Genomic DNA, 6,982 nt, shown 5'->3' on the forward strand with positions numbered 1-6,982 from the left:
TTGCTGAGTGCACTAAGCAGCCTTCAGACTGGGAGGAAGCTGAATGAAAAAGCCTCACCTCTTCAGGTTCTTTATAAAGGACTTCAATAGATGACTGACCACGCCTTCTGCGGTGAATAGCAGCCCTGTTCACAGGGGCTCTGGATGATTTCCAGCTCAGTTCACGGCATTTGAAAAGATGAATGAGATTTTGGCTCTGGCATTGGGGCTTTAGAAAAGGGGGGCTCAGCTGAGGGAGGGGTGTAGCATAGATCTGTCTTTTAAAAATATTACAGATTTGATTTGATTTATTATTTGTCACATGTATTGGGATACAGTGAAAAGTATTGTTTCTTGCGCACTGTACAGACAAAGCATACTGTTCATAGAGAAGGAAAGGAGAGAGCGCAGAATGTCTATACAGACAAAGCATACCGTTCATAGAGAAGGAAAGGAGAGGATGCAGAATGTAGTGTTACAGTCATTGCTATGGTGTAGAGAAAGATCAACTTAATATTTGATTTATTGTCACATGTATTGGGATACAGTGAAAAGTATTGTTTCTTGCGCGCTATACAGACAAAGCATACCGTTCATAGAGAAGGAAAGGAGAGGGTGCAGAATGTAATGTTACAGTCATAGCTAGGGTGTAGAGAAAGATCAACTTAATATTTGATTTATTGTCACATGTATTGGGATACAGTGAAAAGTATTGTTTCTTGCGCGCTATACAGACAAAGCATACCGTTCATAGAGAAGGAAAGGAGAGGGTGCAGAATGTAATGTTACAGTCATAGCTAGGGTGTAGAGAAAGATCAGCTTAATATTTGATTTGATTTATTATTGTCACATGTATTGGGATACAGTGAAAAGTATTGTTTCTTGCACGCTATACAGACAAAGCATACCATTCATAGAGAAGGAAAGGAGAGAGTGCAGAATGTAGTGTTACAGTCATAGCTAGGGTGTAGAGAAAGATCAACTTAATGCAAGGTAGGTCCATTCATGTAGATCTTATGTATTTATAAATATATCTATTCTGTAAATATATATGGAATATACACATAACAGCAGCTTTTCAAAAGGTTTGCCATTTTTCTTCAAGACAAAACAAAGTTATTAAACAGGACACGTCTGGAGAGGCAACCCCCAAAGAGTGGGGTGTGTGAGATAACGAATCGCTGCCAGGTGTCTTTCTCCAGCCGTGTGGCAGCATCAGATGGAGCAGCAACACTGTTTCCCAGTCACAGTCAGCAAAGTTCAACAAAGAAGCGAACAAAGGCTTCTGAATGCACAGGACCGATACTTGGTGTTCTCCTGGGCACTCCCTCCCGCCCTCTAGCCTGTGAAAACACCAGGATGAGGCCACTGTGATTCCCACATGTCACATGTATTAGTATACAGTGAAAAGTATTGTTTCTTGCGTGCTAAACAAAGCATACCATTCATAGAGTACATAGGGGAGAAGGAAAGGAGAGGGTGCAGAATGTTAGGGTGTAGACAAAGATCAGCGGCAGGGGGGTTACTGTTGACCAGAAACTGAACTGGATTCTTCTCAAAAAAAATCTGGGCAGCGACTTACACAAACGTTTCATTTTAATTGGTGCTGACAGCTATCCTGTTGTGTGACCAAGTGACTGCTACTATTAAACATTAGCAGCCTATTCACCTATGGAAGCCATCACAGATCCAGCGAGAATCACAGTGTAATGAACAGGGGCTACTTTCTGTTGCCTCCTTTCCTAGCTTAGGGACATTGAGACAAATGTTATGCCTCCCTTTCCCCCCCACCCACCAATCCTTGCTCTGACTGAGATGAGCTATCTGAGGACAGTGAAAACCTTACTTTCATAAGGAGTTTTAAAAAATTTATTTATGGAATATGGGCTCAGCCTGGGCTCAGTCCCAGGACATCTCTGCAGGAGTCCCTCAGGGTAGTGTCCAAGGCCCAACCATCTTCAGCTGCTTCATCAATGACCTTCCCTCCGTCATAAGGTTAGAAGTGGGGATGTTCGCCGATGATTGCACAATGTTCAACACCATTCGCGACTCCTCAGATACTGAAGCAGCCCATGTCCCAATGCAGCAAGACCTGGACAATATCCAGGCTTGGGCTGACAAGTGGCAAGTAATATTTGCACCACACAAGCGCCAGGCAGTGGCCATTTCCAACAAGAGAGAATTCAACCATCTCCCCTTGATATTAAATTACATTACCGTCACTGAGTCCCCCACTATCAACATCTTGGGGGTTACCATTGACCAGAAACTGAACTGGACCCAGCCCCATAAATACTGTGGCTCCAAGAGCAGGTCAGAGGCTGGGAATCCTACAGAGAGTAACTCACCTCCTGACTCCCCAAAGCCTGTCCACCATCTACAAGACACAAGTCAGGAGTGTGATGGAATATTCCCCACTTGCCTGGATGGGTGCAGCTCCAACAACATTCAAGAAGCTCGACACCATCCAGGACAAAGCAGTCCACTTAATTGTCACCCCATCCCCTCCCTCCCTCCACCACCGGCGCTCAGTAGCAGCAGTGTGTACCATCTACAAGATGCACTGCAGCAATTCACTGAGACTCCTTCGACAGCACCTTTCAAACCCAGAACCTCTACCACTAGAAGGACAAGGGCAGCAGATGCCTGGGAACACCTCTACCTGCAAGTTCCCCTCCAAGTCACTCACCATCCTGACTTGGAAATATTTCGCCGTTCCTTCACTGTCGCTGGGTCAAAATCCTGGAACTCTCTCCCTAACAGCACAGTGGGTGTATCTACACCTCAGGGACTGCAGCGGTTCAAGAAGGCAGCTCACCACCACCTTCTCAAGGGCAACTAGGGATGGGCAATAAATTCTGGCCTCACCAGTAAGACCCACATCCTGTGAATGATTTGATTTGATTTATTATTGTCACATGTATTAGTATACAGTGAAACGTATTGTTTCTTGTGCTATACAGACAAAGCATACCGTTCATAGAGAAGGAAAGGAGAGGGTGCAGAATGTCGTGTTACAGTCATAGCTAGGGTGCAGAGAAAGGTCAGCTTAATGCGAGGTAGGTCCATTTAAAAGTCTGGTGGCAGCAGGGAAGCAGCTGTCCTTGAGTCGGTTATAAGAACATAAGAACATAAGAAATAGGAGCAGGAGTAGGCCATCTAGCCCCTCGAGCCTGCCCCGCCATTCAATAAGATCATGGCTGATCTGACGTGGATCAGTACCACTTACCCGCCTGATCCCCATAACCCTTAATTCCCTTACCGATCAGGAATCCATCCATCCGCGCTTTAAACATATTCAGCGAGGTAGCCTCCACCACCTCAGTGGGCAGAGAATTCCAGAGATTCACCACCCTCTGGGAGAAGAAGTTCCTCCTCAACTCTGTCTTAAACCGACCCCCCTTTATTTTGAGGCTGTGTCCTCTAGTTTTAACTTCCTTACTAAGTGGAAAGAATCTCTCCGCCTCCACCCTATCCAGCCCCCGCATTATCTTATAAGTCTCCATAAGATCCCCCCTCATCCTTCTAAACTCCAACGAGTACAAACCCAATCTCCTCAGCCTCTCCTCATAATCCAAACCCCTCATCTCCGGTATCAACCTGGTGAACCTTCTCTGCACTCCCTCCAACGCCAATATATCCTTCCTCATATAAGGGGACCAATACTGCACACAGTATTCCAGCTGCGGCCTCACCAATGCCCTGTACAGGTGCATCAAGACATCCTTGGTACGATAGAGGACGCCATTTCCTCTATCCAGGTATCCAGATCATTTTTTGCACCCAGTGAATCTCAAAAAGCATTGAAAAGAACAGTAAGATATTCCATAAATCAGTAAGAAGAGAGTTGTTAAGTGAGGAGAGGGGAGTGAGTTTTATTTCAGGGTGCAATTGTTGTAGAGGAATGCTTGCAGACTGGAGAATGGCCAAAGTAATGGGCATTCTCAAAAACAATAGAACAAATCTGATTTAACATCAGTGATAGGGAAAATCCTGCAATCTTTAATAATTAAAGATCAAATTATTAAATATATAGATGAAAAGACTTCGAAGCAGCCAACGCAGACCTTGGAGAGGGAAAATCTTGTTTCACAACCCCAATAGATTATTAAAGGAAGTGATGGGGATGGGGAAATGCAGTGGATGCGATATATAGGGACTAACATAAAGCCTTTGACAAGGTACCACACAGGAGATCACTGGAGAAGATTATGGGCATGGCATTATTGGGAACGAGAAAACTGAATTAATAATGGTTTGCAGAAAACAAGGCAATGGAAGTTAAAGACATTTTCTTAGAATAGTTGGAAGTGAGCAGTGGTGTTCTTCAAGGTGCTGTTTTGGGGCCTGTTGCTGTGTACAAACAATTTGCAAAGCGGGGGCGTGTACACAAAATAGGAAGCACAGCAACTAATTCTGGGGACTAAAGGAAGCTGCAAGGAGGAATTGATAAAGTGGTGGTAAGAATATCAGTAAATACGGAGTGTTACATTTTGGCTAAGAGAATAATAATTATATTTAAATAGAGAAAGCTGAGCAACATAGAACGGCTGATAGATTTGGAAGTTCATATGACATTAAAAGCAATACTTCAAGTGGATAAGGCCATAAAATAAAGCTAATGGAATACTGGGTAATATGCCAAGAAGTATAAAATACAAATGTTAAGATAAAATTTGAATCTATAGAAGCCCTTGATGAAACCACAATTGCATTAGTGAGTGCGGTTTGGGCTACAATGAGAAGGGTGTTGAGGTGAGAGAGAGGATACAACACTGATGCGGATTTACTGGACTGTAGTGTTACTATGAAGCCAATTCATTTGAAAAATTAAAGCTGCTTTTTTTCAAAAGGGGAAGATTAGGGTGAGACTCAATTGATCAAACTATGAAGAGTTAGGACAGCGCTGATAGAAACAGATTGTTCCCAGTGACTGAGAGTGTTCGAACAAAGGCACCTGGAATAAAATCATAGAATCCCTACAGTGCAGAAGGAGGCCATTCAGCCCATCGAGTCTGCACCGACCACAGTCCCACCCAGGTCCTATCCCCATAACCCCACACATTTAGCCTGCTGATCCCCCTGACACTAAGGAGCAATTTAGCATGGCCAATCAACCTAACCCGCACATCTTTGGACTGTGGGAGGAAACCGGAGCACCCGGAGGAAACCCACGCAGACACGGGGAGAACGTGCAAACTCCACACAGACAGTGACCGAAGCCGGGAATCAAACCCGGGTCCCTGGCGCTGTGAGGCAGCAGTGCTAATCACTGTGTCACCGTGCCGCCCCAGTGAAGGATGGAAGTGATTGAGGAGGGAGAGAAGGAGAAACCTTTTCACCCAGGGGTTTGTGAGGCTGTTGAGTACAGCTTGAGGCTGTAATTTTTGGATCACTGCTCCGGACACAAGAGGGAAGTTGAGGGAGCTCAGCAAGTGACTAAGGGGTCAGGAGGAGGTATTTTTCTCATTTTGTGAGCATGGACAGCAGTTCCGATTTGGTTTGATTTATTATTGTCACATGTATTGGGATACAGTGAAAAGTATTGTTTCTTGCGCGCTATACAGACAAAGCATACCGTTCATAGAGTACATAGGGGAGAAGGAAAGGAGACAGTGCAGAATGTAGTGTTACAGTCATAGCTCGGGTGCAGAGAAAGATCAACTTAATGCGAGGTAGGTCCATTCAAAGGTCTGGCAACAGCAGGGAAGAAATTGTTCTTGAGTTGTCTGGTACGTGTTCTCAGACTTTTGTATCTTTTTCCCGAAGGAAGAAGGTGGAAGAGAGAATGTCCGGGGTGTGTGGAGCCCTTAATTATGCCGGCTGCTTTGCCGAGGCAGCGGGAAGTGTAGACAGAGTCAATGGATGGGAGGCTGGTTTGCGTGATGGATTGGGCTACATTCACAATCTTTTGTAGTTTCTTGCGGTCTTGGACAGAGCAGGAGCCATACCAAGCTGTGATACAACTAGAAAGAATGCTTTCTATGGTGCATCTGTAAAGGTTGGTGAGAGTCGTAGCTGACATGCCAAATTTTCTTAGCCTCCTGAGAAAGTAGAGGCGTTGGTGGGCTTTTTTAACGATAGTGTCAGCATGGGGGGGACCAGGACAGGTTGTTGGTGACCTGGACACCTAAAAACCTGAAGCTCTCGACCCTTTCTACTTCGTCCCCGTTGATGTAGACAGGGGCATGTTGTCCTTTATGCTTCCTGAAGTCGATGACAATCTCCTTTGTTTTGTTGACATTGAGGGAGAGATTATTGTTGCCGCACCAGTTCACCAGATTCTCTATCTCATTCCTGTTCTCTGTCTCGTCATTGTTTGAGATCCGACCCACTACGGTGGTGTCATCAGCAAACTTGAAAATCGAATTGGAGGGGAATTTGGCCGCACAGTCATAGGTGTATAAGGAGTATAGTAGGGGGCTGAGAACACAGCCTAGTGGAGAAGATGGGAGCTATTCCACAAGGGTGGGCTCTGTCTGAAAGGGAAGGGATTTGATGGACTGGCAAAATAGATAAATAGGACGGCAGTCATCTTAAACTGGGGGAACTGAGGGCATGGAAAATCAAATCTATCAGAAAAAGCCAGGACAGAAGGTAGGAATTGATGAGGTAACTTTACACATAAATACATGGCAAGAAAAATGTGTAAAACTATGTAGGGGAGGCGATGGCCTAGTGGTATTATCGCTAGATTATTAATCCAGAAACTCAGCTAATGTCTCGGGGACCCGGGTTCGAATCCCGCCACGGCAGATGGTGGAATTTGAATTCGATATAAAATATCTGGAATTAAGAATCTACTGATGACCCATTGTCAGAAAAACCCATCTGGTTCACTAATGTCCTTTAGGGAAGGAAATCTGCCGTCCTTACCCGGTCTGGCCTACATGTGACTCCAGAGCCACAGCAATGTGGTTGACTCTCAAATGCCCTCTGAAATGCCCTGGCAAGCCACTCAGTTCAAGGCAAATCAGGATGGGCAACAAATGCTGGCCCAGCC

Source organism: Mustelus asterias, chromosome X (assembly GCF_964213995.1).
Source record: "Mustelus asterias chromosome X, sMusAst1.hap1.1, whole genome shotgun sequence".
NCBI lineage: Eukaryota > Metazoa > Chordata > Chondrichthyes > Carcharhiniformes > Triakidae > Mustelus > Mustelus asterias.